Here is a 14,703-nt window from a genome sequence, read left to right on the forward strand (position 1 = left end):
GATTTTGGGAGCCCCTTGTTAAAGGCGACCTCGAATTAAGTTACAAACACTCACCACTGAACTAATGACCTTAAAAAGCAAAAGGACTGCCTCTCTCTGTGTCTCTCATGAATAAATAAACTCTTTTAAAATTCAAAAAAAAAAAAAAAAGCAAAAGGAACACTCAAAATTCACCCTGGTCTAGCTACCTGGCCGCATTTTATTATAATGTATGGGGTCGAGGTCAGTTCAAGCTGTTGTGTCTGGGACACTATATGTACCAGGGCTTGTTAGGTGAACGTCTTCTTAACTTCCCACTCATGGATGTCACTTGGGTACGTTGGGATCCGCTGGCCCAGGTGATCTTACGCCGGGAGACTGCGAATGCTCCGGAACCTGGCTTCTTCCCCACTGGGGCAGGCCGTTCGGCATCTCTCAGCAGCCACTCGTGGTGCCGCTGTCGGGCCCACCTTGACTGTTCCCCGCAAGGCCACGCTCCTCTGACCTGTAGGGCGGCTCTGGTTATTTTATGCTCCCAGCAGCTTTGTCTTAGCCGTAAGAATCCTATCTGATTTTCTCCTTAACTTTTCAAAAGTTTATTTTCCCCCCTCCAAGGTGCCTTGCGAGGTGATTGTACTTGGAACCGGCCTGTGGCAGAGACAGGAATAAGCCGTGTGACGCTGACGTTGCCCTTGCGGCGGGCTCCAGGGGGAGGAGCGCGTACTTGCCATCCAGTCTAAGAGGCCTGAACGAATGCTTTGATTCTTCTCTAGAAATGAGGACATCTTAGGTGGTGTGGCTAGTAGTTGAGACACTCTTTCAGCCCGTGGTAGAGGATTTGCATGAAGGACTGAAAACTTAAAAGTGGAAATGCTTGTAGCTCTGGTTTGTTTGCATGACTATTAGAAGGTATTGGGGCTTCTTTCCTTCTTCTACTCCCATCCTCATTTTAACAAAATCCCACGTAGAGATAGATCACCCAGGGGTCGGGGCTTAGAGAATCTCGCTTGCAGCGCACTCAACGCTTGGTTGGGTCTCTTGACGTGAGTGGTGGTGTCTTTCCGGTTTGCCTTAGGGAGAGAAAACAAATTCAGTGTCTACGAGGCGAAATGTCCCATGTCACGTATGTGTGTGGCTGTGTGATAAGCTGTAAAATGATAGATAGTGGACTATTAAGAACCTCTGGGTGTCAGGAGCGATGCCAGGTGGGCTTCAGTGGACTGTCAACTGCATTAATGCAAATCGTATTAGAGGATTAAAAAAAAAAGCCATCATATATTCCTTTGGAATTAATTTCCTTTTTTTTTTTTTTTGGAATTTCCTTTCTGTTTTCCAAAGTGAGGAACCTAACTTATTGTCTCTGTAGTTGTTAATGTGTGTAGACAGTGACGTAAATTCCTTGTCCTCCTAAGTCTTTCACGGTTTTGGAAGGCGTGCCTGGGGTCAGGTGTTTCATAAAGGAGAAGAGCCAAGAGTGTGCAGATGATACAATGATCAGACGTGGGAAAAGGAGCACGCCGTGCGTTATTGCCATCACTTAGCATTCTACGGAAGTGTTTTAGGGAAAAGGTGTCCGGAATAAGAAAACAGGGCCCTGTTGGCTTTTCCGAGGAGCTGAGGAAAGCTCTGAGCCGGGTTCGTGCTCGCACCGTTCTCAGGGAGCTGGGGGCGCGCTCCAGCTGGGTCTGCGACCGCGGCTCCGGCCAACCCCTGGGGTTACAAGGTGTTTTATGGTCCTCCCGCTGTTCCCAGAATGAATCGCAAGGCCTCTTTAAATTCCCGTGTACTTGGGTTTAGCTTTCTCAGCCCTGCTTTCCTCCCACACACCCCAGACCGCGGGCAGGGCCGCTGCTGGGAGAGGAGGCGCCCTCCCAGAGCAATCGCCGGCCCCCCAGCAGCCCACGCTGTGGAAGAAACACAAGAGGCCCAGACCGCTCCGGGCCTTTTAAGTGGCCCCTCAGTTAGGCCTCGATGTCGTGTAGGTAAATTCAGTCCAGAACACGCAGAATCTTTATTGGAATTTGTGCATTCATCTCTCACAGCTGCGGAGAGTTTAGACTAATCACAACCCTCCCTGGGACACTATCATCTTCGTAATTTGAAAAAGGATCAGGAGCCTGCAGGCTTGGAACGTCTTGAGAAAACACTGGCCCCGAAATACATCATCGCACGTGGGGGACCCCACTTGCAGCATCATCGCAGAGCGCTTAAGAATGCCGAAATCAAGTCTTCCTCTGGCCTGATTTCAAATGGCCCGAGAGATCGGGGAGCGGCCTTTTTTTTTTTTTTTTTTTTTTTTTTTTACTGCAAAACAGATTCTTTCCTCCTCCATCAGCCCCGTTGCTGTCAACGTGTCCGCTGGTAGGTGCCAGAAATGAGCACGGCGTCCTGGTGATAGCGCGGCAGCCGCGGGGCCCTGGGGACCCTGGGGACCCTGCTGGGGTGTGTCCCGACCCCCAGACACGTTCGGCGGCGCCCCCTCCTCGGCCCTCCCGGCCTCACTGCATCTCTCCTCGGCGGCCTGGGTGAAAGCTGCCGCCTTCGGCCAGACCTTCTCCTGCTGCGGGGCCCCGGATGCTATTTTTCATTTGGCCCCACGTGTCCGTGGGGCGGAGCGGGGTTCGAAGTGGGTGTTGGGGGAGTGGCCTCTGAGGGCCTGGTGAACTGCACTCCCTTGCTCCACAGGCCGTCTTCACAGGTACACCCCGGGTGTGTGGCCCAGCTTTTGCCCCCATAGGTGTTTGCTGAGCCTTGCCCCATAGCTGCTTGCTGAGCTTCGGCCCCCGCATAGGAGTTTGCTGAGCCTCACCTCCCATAGGTGTTTGCTGAGCCTTGGCGTAGCAACCCCCGGACAGGTGGGCCTGTGGGGGCAAATGCTACCGCGAGTGGCTCCAGCCCATCAGCCCTCTGTGGCCCGGTCGTCCGGCATCTCTTGGAGGCCTGAGCATCAGGAGGCGCCTCTTGACCGTCAGGCATCGTGAGCGCAGCTCTCTCCCCCTCCTCCTTGTCTCATATCAATCTTTGCCTCATGGTCTTCGACCTTCGGAAACTCAATCCTCACTCGAGACGAAGAAGGAAGGCTCGGTCGGAGAACTGCGTGGGATGGGGAGCAGGGATCACAGCAGGCGGCCGGAAGGCGACAGGGAGGCCCGAGGGCGGGCCGAGGTGCCTCGTGGCCTGGCCATGGGGTTCTCGCCCAGCAGCCTTCCGTCCGCCGCCGCTCCCCGGCCCCGCAGCCCTATTGCCTGTTTGGGGGGAGCCGGGGTTGTAAGCAGACCAGCCCACTCGGTCTTCTCGGTCACCCCGCCACACGTCAGCCAGCCCGTGGCTTTACAAAAAGATGCTTTTGGATTTCTGAAAATCCAGAAGCTCTCCACCTCCACAAAAAACAAACTCGTGGGAGGCCCTGAGGATAAAGCCAACGGAGCTCTCTCCCTCGCCGTGAGCTGCTGGAGGAATACTTGCAGGCTGCAAAGGACTCTAGTGATTCTGTATAAAACTCTTCCATTCTACAGAAGGAGCAATCGAGGCAAGAGAATCGGAGCAATATGGAAACTCTAGGAGTATTGAGAGATTTTCACTGCGACCGTTATACCGTCTCATTTCATTATCATCCCGGTTCTTCTGGGTAAGCCTCTTTCTGGTGGCCTTGACATCGATGATACGAGTTTAATATGAAATCGCCACATTTTGGAGCCCGTTCATGCCTGCATTGACATACCAATAAAAAATTTTAAAAACCGCTTATCCCTCACGTTCTTTATCTGTGATTGTCTGTGCCGCTGTACCGTCCTCACCCCCCTATAGTTCGGTGCTTACGTCTAGACCTCCTGTTACGCATGAGGCCCGGGCTCCTTGAAGGACGGGGACTGCAACCGACGTGTGCCTGTTTCTGCTGCAGGGCCTCGGAAGGGATGGAGAAGAGTGGCTTCTGAGGACATCTAAGCCGAAATCCTGTTATCACAGTACTTTGGGGGGTCAGGGAATACTCGCCGGGGTCTAATGGTTAAGGCTGATTCTCTGACCTGTGACTTGAAGCCTGTAGAAATGGTAAGCTCTTTCCTTCCCTGATTCTCCTTTCTTACTAACCGGGGCACAGAGTGGTCATTTCAAGCCGTGGAAGCTCTGGGCTGACGGAGAATGAGTCTTGGTGAGCTTGCAGGGAGGTCTCTGAGCTGGGGGGGGGGGGGCGGTGAGGAGGGTCATACCCGAGCATGAGCTCTGGGGGGGCAAGGCCTGGCCTCGCCTCTGCACCCTGAGGGCTGGCACGTGCCAGGCATGTGAGTGAAGGGACAGATTCCTTCCATAGTAGGAGGAGCATATTTTCTGGCTTATGTTTTTTCCCCCCTGAAACGAGCTCAGACTCCACGTGAGCAGGGTCCGTTAGATACTGATCGTTATCGGCAGAGCTGTAGTGATGGCTCCGTTGGTTTCCTTTTGCCTGCTCAGCCGTGGGCACTAAAATATCTTTTTTTTTTCTCTTTTCACTTGTAGTGTTTAATTTTTTTTATTTTATTGGAGTTCAATTTGCCAATATATAGCATAACACCCAGTGCTCACCTGCATCGTGGATCCCACCAGCCTCTGAGCCAAGCCAGAACCTGTTCCCTGTTCTCCATCCCGGTTCGCTCTGGAATGGGTCTGGATGGCCCCTGAAGCCTCGTGCGATGGACCTCTCCTCTACCTTGAGATTGAGCTGACACTTCGTCCGAACCCCAGACCCTTGCCCAGGGCAGCAGTAGTTTGCTGGGGCTGCTGATCATAAGTTGCCACTAACTCGGTGGCTTAAAACCACAAACACTCTCAGTTATGGAGGCCAGAAGCCTGCAGTCGAGTTGTGGGCAGATCATACTCCTTCTGAAGGTTCCGAGGAATAATCTGTTCCTTGCCTCTTTGCACTTGTTGTGGCCATTAGCTCTCCCTGGCTTGCGGCCTCATCATGCTAATCTGTCTCCGTCTTCATGTCGCCTTCTCCTCTGTGTGTCTTCTCTTGTGCATCATTTTTTTTTAAGAGAGGGGGCAGGGGAGGGGGCCGATGGAGAGGTAGAAAATCTTAAACAGGCTCCACATCTGGTGAGGAACCCAGTGTGGGGCTGGATCTAAAGACCCTGAGATGATGACCTGAGCTGAGATCAAGAGTCCGCTGCCTAACTGACTGAGCCACCCAGGTGCTCCTCTTGCGTGTCGACATTAAAGGAGACATGTGATCGCCTCTAGGGCCCTCGCAGGGCTCCTCCTTTCAAGATCCTTAACTGCGTTACATCGGCAAAGACCCCTTTTCCAAATAAGGTAACATTCATAGCTTCCAGGGACTTGACATGATCATCTTTTTTTTTTTTTTTAAGGGTCCTTTCTTAGCTTACCACAAGGACCCTGACAAACTCTTGGCCCATGCGGGCCCCTTGTTTTTTTTTTTTTTTTTTTTTTGGTTACGGCTAAGGTTATGCTTCAACATGAGTGAGTCTTTCTGGAATCAAAGTCTGTCACCACTTGACTATGAGTATCTCCACGGCTCACGCATTCTTACTGCCTTTCCAGGCCTCCACGTCCAACCCCTTGGGTATAAGTGTCAGGCTGGATCAGATCCAAGCTTGCCTTTGAATGCTGTGATTTTTGCCTGGTGGACTCTCTTCCTATAAATAAGCCCCCGGTCAGGTCAGATCTCTGAGGCTGGGCCACACTGCACTGGTGTGTGTCCTCTTGTCAGCCAGGCCTGGAGGTGTCAGCGTGCCTCAGGGCAATGATCACGCTGGGGATAGTAGTCTCATATTGATAATATAGCTTATCACACACCTACCATATTCGGAGCTCTTTATATAATCTATTATTATTTTTATTATTTTTATTTTTAGATTGTCACAGCTGATGAGCTCGGGACAGAGAGGCACTTGTCCACAGTCATACAGCATGGGTTTTGAAATTGGGTCTAACGGAAGAACTCATGTTCATCTTACCGTGTCATCCTAGGGTTTACATGTTTTCATTATTTATCTTAAGGTTATCCCTCCCCACTAAAAAAAACAAAAAACAAAGAAAAAACAAAACAAAAAAACAAAAACAAAAAAAAAAAACAAAACAACTGAGGCAAGGGGAGGGATTTGCTTTAATTTGATTTTCTAATTATTTATAAGGACTTGGCTGACAAATCTGCCCAATCAGACAACTTAATTCTTAAATCTTGTCTGTGGGGGATCTGTTCAATTCAGGGCCTCTGAGTGTATGTAAGTTCGTATGACGCTTGCCAGGTTGCATTATTCTGCTGTTATCACAACCCTCCACCGCGTGCAGAGTCCGTCTGTACTGTCTTAACATTCTCCAGCAGCCCTCCTGGGTACACAGAGAAGATGAGCTGTGAGTGTGCAGGAGAATGCTAACAAGTTCAATCAGCTGGGAAAACCTTAAAAGTCCATTCCAAGGAAGAAGTTGTGCAATGATTTTGCACATTGGCCTCTGACGGAAATCCAGACCAATATCTATGCCCGGACTACGGTTACAGTTACATGAAAATTCTCTGAACCAACAGCAGTTTGTCACTTGGCCTTGCCAGCCGTGGTTCTGGATCCAGCTCCGTCATTGGGTTGAGTCTTGGACGAGACGCTGACACTTCTTGCCTTTCCGTCTCCTTATCTGTAAGTTGTGGCTAGTGAGTACCTGATGTGCTTCCATATAATAAACTAAAAGCAATCTTAAAAAAAAATTTAGGGTTTTGTGGGGCACCTGGGGGGCTCCAGGGTGGAGTGTCTGCCCTCGGCTCAGAGTGTGACCCCGGGGTCCCGGGATCAAGTCCTGCATTGGGCTCCCTGCAGGGAGCCTGCTTCTCCCTCTGCCTGTGTCTCTGCCTTTCTCTGTGTGTCTCATGAATAAATAAATAAAATCTTTAAAAAAATGTAATGTTTTTATACTGTAAAGGAAACAGTTTCAGGAAAGGCAGCGTGCCAAACGCGTGAACACGTGAAGGCGTTGGCAGCCCTATTTCCCCCCGTTTACCTGCTGAGGGTGGCGGGAACCTGAAGGTGTTGCTGATCTTCTCTTACCATCAGTTTCTTCATCCTTTAAAAAAAAGGGGGTCAGTGATAGAGTTCTTTACCTGGCAGGGATGTTGTGAGGGCTGCATGGGGGCCCGTGGTGGAGACGACACAGACGCAGAGCTACAGACAGCCCAGATGGCCTCTAAATTTTGAGCCCAAGAGGTAAAGAGCATCTTCACTGTCTGCTACGTCTCTGGCTTGTCTACTGCTTTCTCCCCATAGCCAGGGTGTATTTCGTAACAGACTGGACCAAGCAGAGGGGAGTTCCTTGTATTACTTTAAACAAACCTACCTGTGAGTGACTGCTCTGCTTGGGCCCTGGAGAGGGCGCGACCTGGAAATTAGGCCTGCTGATCAGACCCGGTAATGAGAAGGGGTCTTCAAAGAGTCGCCGTAGAGGGCGCGGAGAACAGGAGAAAGATGTCCGGTAGATGCAGAGTGATGTCCGGTAGATGCAGAGTGATGTCCAGTAGATGTAGAGTGATGTCCAATGCAGAGTGATGTCCAGTAGATGCAGAGTGATGTCCGGTACATGCAGAATGATGTCCGGTAGATGCAGAGTGATGTCCAGTAGATGCAGAGTGATGTCCGGTAGATGCAGAGTGATGTCCAATGCAGAGTGATGTCTGGTAGATGCAGAGTGATGTCTGGTGTAGAGTCAGTGAGAGGAGACCGTGCGTTTGTTGCACACAACTCTTCCTGTTGAATCCAGCTGCTGCCGCCACCCAATTCAGCCTCCTACTGAGCCCTGCAGGTGTCCCCTGACCGGCTTCCCTGCCCCCAGGCGCTGTCTCTCCCATCAAACCACGATGCTCGTACTCCCGGCTCCTTCTCAGAGCCCAGGGCTTCATGCTCTTTGATCTCGGCTTACAGTAAGGAATATTTTATTTATTTTAGATCTTATTTATCTGAGAGAGCGAGAGAGAGTGGGTATGGGGCGGGAGGTGGGGCGAGGAGGAGCAGAGGGAGAGGGACAAGCAGAATCAGTGCTGAGCATGGAGCCCAAGACAGGGCTTAGCCCCACGACTCTGAGGTCATGGCCTGAGCCAAAATCAAGAGTCTGATGCTTACCCGACTGAGCCCCCTGGGCGCCCCAAGGAATATGTTTTGGGTGACAGCACAGTGTACCCCTACCTGTCATCTATCTAATCTCCTTATTTACGTATGTTACGCATCTAACGTGAGATAGAAGTTTCATGAAATTGTATTTTACCCTGTGTGAGATGCATGCTCGTATTTTCGATTCCAGTCTGCTGTGTTCTTTTATTTAAAAAAGTGCTAGTTGAAACCCACTTAAGTAGATTCTGTGACCTACTAGTAAGTAGTGGCCCACAGTGTGAGGTAGTCCGTTCTGAGGGCGTTTGCTCCGATTACGTCCCTGGTTTCTCACCAAGTCTCTGACGGCCTCGCATTGCCTGCCGCACGACGTCCAGGCACCCAGTTCCCCGTCGGATCCGGTTCCCGTTATCCCTGGCAGGAGGCGTTAGAGCATAGGGGGGGCGTTGGGGTCAGATGGGCCACAGGTGAAGGTTGGCTGATGGCGCTTGTCAGTGCTGTGACCTTGAACAAGTCAACAATTTCTTATGCCCCTGCTCCCTTCCCTGCAGCGGGGAGTAACGGTGTCCACCTCGTGGGCTCTCATCAGGGCAGGTGAGAAGCGCACAGTACGTACTAGCGGTGTGGTGGTTCTGTCCAGCCTGGGCTCCAGTTTCTAACCTACTCCACCGTGAGTGGCTATTTCCCAGAAGCGTAGGGCGTCTTCCTTCCCTGACCACACTGTCCTTTTTGAGAAGTCTTATCAATCTTTTATTATTCAGCGAAATTGAGACCACCACCCTCGTCCCCCCGACCCGCCAATGTATCTGCAGCCCTAGAAGTACATCATGCACTTTCTGTTCTTATCGCCTATCAGAGCTCTTCCTACTGAATTAATAATTAATATTATTAATATTATTAATTAATAATTAATTAATTAAGTCAGACTATACTTAGATTATTAATAATAATCAAGTATTATTATATAATAATTAATAATTAATTATATTATAATATAATTATATAATATAATATTAATTATATATTAATTAATAATTATTAATTATTATATTCAGAACCTGACTCCACAGCGTGCATTAAACAATAAGGAAAGTCATAATGGTCCGACCTCTAAATCCAGAGGTGCAGTGACCCCAGCAGGTTGGTGAGGAGGAGGTTGGTTCTCACGGTGAGATCCATGAGGATCGGGGATGTGTTCATCCCACGTGTACCTCCCCGCGACGCCCCCTCAAAACACCCAGCACCGATGCCCTCGTGAACGACCACTTATGTAAAATTGCCACTTGCTCTAGGAAGCTGAGATGGGTAGGGCTCGAGGTTTCCCAGTTAAAACAAACTATCTGATTCTGCGTGTCGAACTGAAAGTGTCTCGCCTACCTTACATTTTTAACTCCACCGGAAATAAAGTAAAAATGATCTTTGATTGACTTGAACTTTTCACACAAACGCAAATTGCCCATGGAAATAACCGGCTCGCGGCTGGTTTTCTATCTATGGTATCAGCACTGTTAAAGCTGGTCAGCCCCAGGACTGTCTGGTGTGCACGCGTGTACACGTGCTCTAATTCTTGGAACCATGCACGGTGGGGGAAATGAGTGAGCACAATAGATGGGCACCGTTCTAGAACGAATCCTGGCTCAAGGATATAGGGTGGTGGTTATGGGTAGCGGCTCCGTGCCTACACCTACTGAATTTAAACTCTATTTCTATAGAACCCATCTATTTACCGGCTGTGTTATTTAACCTGTTTAAGCTTAAGCGCTTCTATTCCTTTTCGGTGAACACGGGGGCTAACGAGACTACTTGCGCTCAGGACTATTATGAGGGTTCGGTGAGCTAATGCCTGTGAAGCACTTAAGCCACATCTGGTGAGCATCTACTAGTGGAATGCGATGCATACCCTACGTCCCAGCAATTCCGCTTCTAAGTACGAATCCAGTATATGAGTGCGTGTATTTACCAAAACACATGCCCTAGAATGCTCACAGTTCTGGGATTTATAATAGCCCCAAACTGGAAGCTGCCCAAATGCCCATCCGCAGTGGGATGGATAAATAAATCGCAGTGTATATGCGTAATAGAATGTCATACAGCAACAAAAATGAATAAACTATACGCGCTTGCAAACACACGGGGCAATCTCACAAATGTAATATAGGATACAAGGAGCCCGATACAAAAGAGTAAATGCTGTGTGATTCGGTTTATATAAAGATCACAAGCAGGTAACACTAGGAAATAGGATGGTGGCTGCCCTCGTTGGGGAGAATGAATAGGATGAGGCAGGTTGCTGGCGGGGGGGCGGGGGGGCTGGACATGCTCTGTTCCCTATTGTTGTACTGACTGGGTGGGTGTGCTCAGTTTGTGACAGGTCACCAAGCTGGGTATTTGGGATTTATGTACTTCCCTGTACGTGCATTCTTTTTTTTTTTTAATATTTATTTGAGAGAGAGAGAGAGAATGAACACAGGAGTGGTAGGGGGTAGGGCAGAGGGAGAGGGAGAAGCAGGCTCCCTGAAGAGCAGGGAGCCCAATGCAGGAGCTCCACCCCAGGACCCCTGGGCCCAAGGCAGATGCTTTACCGACTGAGCCACCCAGGTGCCCCTGTATGTACTTTATTTTAAAAAAGTTCTTGGGCAGCCTGGGTGGCTCAGTGGTTTAGCACTCGCCTTCGGCCCAGGGTGTGATCCTGGAGACCCAAAATCGAGTCCCATGTGGGGCTCCCTGCATGGAGCCTGCTCCTCCCTCTCCCTGTGTGTCTCTCTCTCTGTGTGTCTCTCAAGAATAAATAAATAAAATCTTAAAAAAAAAGTTCTTAAAAAGTACATGGTGAATCAAAAGTGCTTAATGCATGTTCAGTATTGTTATTCCTCGCCAGAAAGACCAGTGTTGAGTGCTGACTTTGTGGTTATTGAGCCTTAGGAGTCTTTTAAACTCTCTTTCTAAAAAAAAAAAAAATAAAAAATAAAAAATAAAAATAAATAAATAAATTCTCTCTTTCTAAAACAATAAACGGAGATCATGGTACTTGCCCTGAGGAAGTGTTAGGTGCTGTGGAGAACTGGTGAGATGATTTTTTTAAAACGGTAGCAAGAGGGATCCCTGGGTGGCGCAGCGGTTTGGCGCCTGCCTTTGGCCCAGGGCGCGATCCTGGAGACCCGGGATCGAATCCCACATCAGGCTCCCGGTGCATGGAGCCTGCTTCTCCCTCTGCCTGTGTCTCTGCCTCCCTCTCTCTCTCTGTGTGACTATCATAAATAAATAAAAATTTAAAAAAAAATAAAATAAAACGGTAGCAAGAAAATAAAAATTAAAAATTAATGAATAAAATGGTAGCAGCCTCTTGAGCATCCAGCAGCAGCCTTGGAGCAGATTTTTATGATAAGAGGCAAAGTCACGTGAGAGCCTCCCTGGGTGGTGAACATGTGAGGCCAGCGGAGGTAGTATTACGAAGGGGTTTCTGTTTATGGTTTGAGAACGGAAGCCCCCGCACCATAGGCCTTGCTAGATAGAACTGGTCTTGAGCAGAGGTTGGGGATTTTCCCAACGATTCGTATGCCCAGGAGGTAGCCACCAAAGCCAGGGCACTGGTGAGCTAACAGAACTTTCTAGTTATTTCTCTCATCTGGCATTTGGAACTGGGATTGACCCATTAGAACTGAAAAAGGCCCCAGGATGTTGGACCATGTCGGGATGGAGGAATGGGAAAGGCCTTAAGGAAGCAACTCTGACGCCCGCTGGTAAGGTAAGGTACGGATCTCAAGGAATTCACTTATCCTAAATGAAATAAATGAAACGCTATTTGTATTCTAAGTTAGTAGAATCACTAATCACTTGGATCCTCGTTCATGGCAGGAGCTCTAAATGACTAGCTGTCACCTGTTGGACACTTAACTCTTGTCCTGCACGGAGACTGATCTTTGTTCACCAAAATTTGTCCTCTCCTCCTTCCTAGACATGTGACGAGACTAGATTTCTCAGCATCCTTTGAGTTAGATGTGATTCTATAACTCATTTTTTTTAAAAAGGTTTTTTTTTATGTATTCACGAGAGACCCAGAAACGCAGGCAGAGGGAGAAGCAGGCCCCATGCAGGGAGCCCGATGTGGCACTCGATCCCGGGACCCCGGGGTCACGCCCTGGGCCCGAAGTACTCCCCCAGGAATTCTGATTTAATTAGCTGGGGGTAGGGTTCAGGGAATATGGTACTAACTGCCCCCAAGCCCCTCCCCAGGTGATTCCAATCTACAGACGGGATTGAAACCCACTGGATGGGAGGAATGTTTGCTGAGGGTCCTAGAATTCTGTTCCCTCCTTGGTGCCCTTCAGAGGAGGAGCTTATTCCTCTCCTAAACAACCTTGTCATCCTCTCTTATTAAGCACTTACGGGTAATGCTTCTGGTGACCTGTCTGCACTGCTGGGAGTACTTGTCTTCCTAAACTTCATTTCAGCCAGAAACTTCTTTTTTTTTTTTTTTTTTTTTTTGACATCTTCTTGTTTGACATCTTGTTTTGGATGCTGAGCTTTGTCTTTGAACAAAATAATTCAAGATGGTGATGTGCGGAGAAGCTGCCTGCTGGCTTTCCCCAGAACCTGCCTTTAGGGACCGCGTATTGAACACCGAGCCTTAAACCCCGCAGCAACAGTCTAACCTGAGGCCTCAGCACTGAGACAGACAGACACTCTCCATTACGGAGATGGATGATGTAATAATTAAACTACTATTTTGTGCAATCGGTTTCACCTGAAGGTTCCTAAGCCTGAAGAACATCTGGTGGCAATTTGTAGTTAACACAACATTATTTTGCATTTATTAAGTGTTGATAATGCGCTAGGTGTTGTTACAGAGTAGAGTCTCTGTTCAGAGGTCAAATATGTCCCAAAAGAAAGGAGGTGAGGCTCATAAGAGTTTAGGACTTTTCCTAAAAAAAAATCCGTCTATCTAGTTTAGTTGAAACTCCCTAACTTTGGCAAAGACTGCCATTTGTGTAAATTTTCTGCAGTTTGTAATGCGTTTTTACATAGATTATCTAATTTATAATTTAATCTTCAATCTAGCCTTGACCGCCTTGTGGTTTAGTCAGCGGCGAGCAACTGAAAACCTGACTCCACAGCGTGCATTAAACAATAAGGAAAGTCATAATGGTCCGACCTCTAAATCCAGAGGTGCGGTGACCCCAGCAGGTGGGTGAGGAGGCGGTTGGTTCTCTCCTTCCACTCCTCCATCCAGGGATCGGCTCCAGCCAAGGCTACTTTCCCTCACGGTGGCAAGAAGTCGGTCAGGAGCGCCCGCGGTTACCCGTTTCATTATCCATGTCCGGTGGAAAAGAAGAAAAATCTCTCCTCCAACCACGGAAGAGAAGTCATTGTCTCCCAATTCGTCGGTGTAGGACTGCGTCCGTGGCACAGGGAGCAGCGGCGGGAGGGGGCCCTACGGTGACTGGCTTGGGTGCTTGCACCAACTACCAGCCAGGAGGGCAGGGTTCCCACGACTGGCACCCCTCAGCCAGGAGCCAGTCTTGGGGTCGGGCGTGGAGTCCGTGGCTCTTGGGTCCCCTGGAGGGAGGAAATGAATGACCCGTCAGGGTTTGGAAATAAGCAGAAGGGAACGGATGCCGGTAGCACTCAGTGGGGTTTGGTGCAAGTATTTGGCGCCGGCGTACAGGGGAGAAACACTGGGGTTTATGGACGTTGGGTGCCTGCCCAGGTTAGGTGGTGGCCGCCCGGAGCCCTCGCGCTGGGGCTCTGTGGTCCACCCCATGGCGGCGCGGCCCAGGCCTCTGGGCACAGCAGAGTGGGCCTGCCCTGCTGCCCCCCTCCTCCCTCGACAGCTTCCCGTGCAGTTTGGGACCAGGAGGGCGTGTACTGGCCTCGTAGTGTCATTGCAGCCTGGCTAGTGCTGCTCTCAGCTGCAAATGCACGAGGTGCCGGCCAGGCCCAGCTGGGGTTGCAGGCAGGGAGCCCCAATAGGCACCCCCCACCACCCCCCTCCCGGCCCATGCTGCGGCTGCCCTGGCCCTTGAGGGTTTTATTATGATCGCGGGACCCACTTCAGCAGAACCGCCAGGGGATTGTGAGGATCAGGGCTTATTACCATGAGTCCTGGAGGGTGCACAGCAACGCCAAAAGCAAGGGAGTGAGGTGGGGGAGAGGGAAAGAGAGAGAGAGAGAGAGAGAGAGAGAGAGAGGATGAACCTGGAATTTTGTTTTCTAGGGACTGAGGGCAGGATGTCTGCGATTTGCAAGTTCACTCTTCATTGGCTAATTTGAAGCGTAAGAGCAAGAACTGGGGGGCAGGGAGGGAGACGCAGGGTCCCTCAGGCGGTCAGTTAGTTGGGTTGCCAGGCTCCTGAAGCAGGGGGCGGCCCAATTCCTGGCCTGGCTGTTGGCCGGTAGCTGTGTCACACGGCTGACGACACACTTATTTAGGACGGATGTCTTTGGAGATGGATGCGCTGGCGATCAAAAACGGAGTGTCGGGCACTTAGAGCCCAGGCCTGCAGATCCCGGGTTCTGCATCGCCACGAACCCTAGGGCTTTGGGCACGTTGTTTTGTTTCTTTGGGCTTCCCTTCTTCAAGGAGGCATTAGCATGGTTGTGGCATTGGCTTCAGAGAAATTCTAAATTTTAATGACTTTTA

Source organism: Canis lupus, chromosome 29, assembly GCF_011100685.1.
Source record: "Canis lupus familiaris isolate Mischka breed German Shepherd chromosome 29, alternate assembly UU_Cfam_GSD_1.0, whole genome shotgun sequence".
In the NCBI taxonomy this organism is placed as follows: domain Eukaryota; kingdom Metazoa; phylum Chordata; class Mammalia; order Carnivora; family Canidae; genus Canis; species Canis lupus.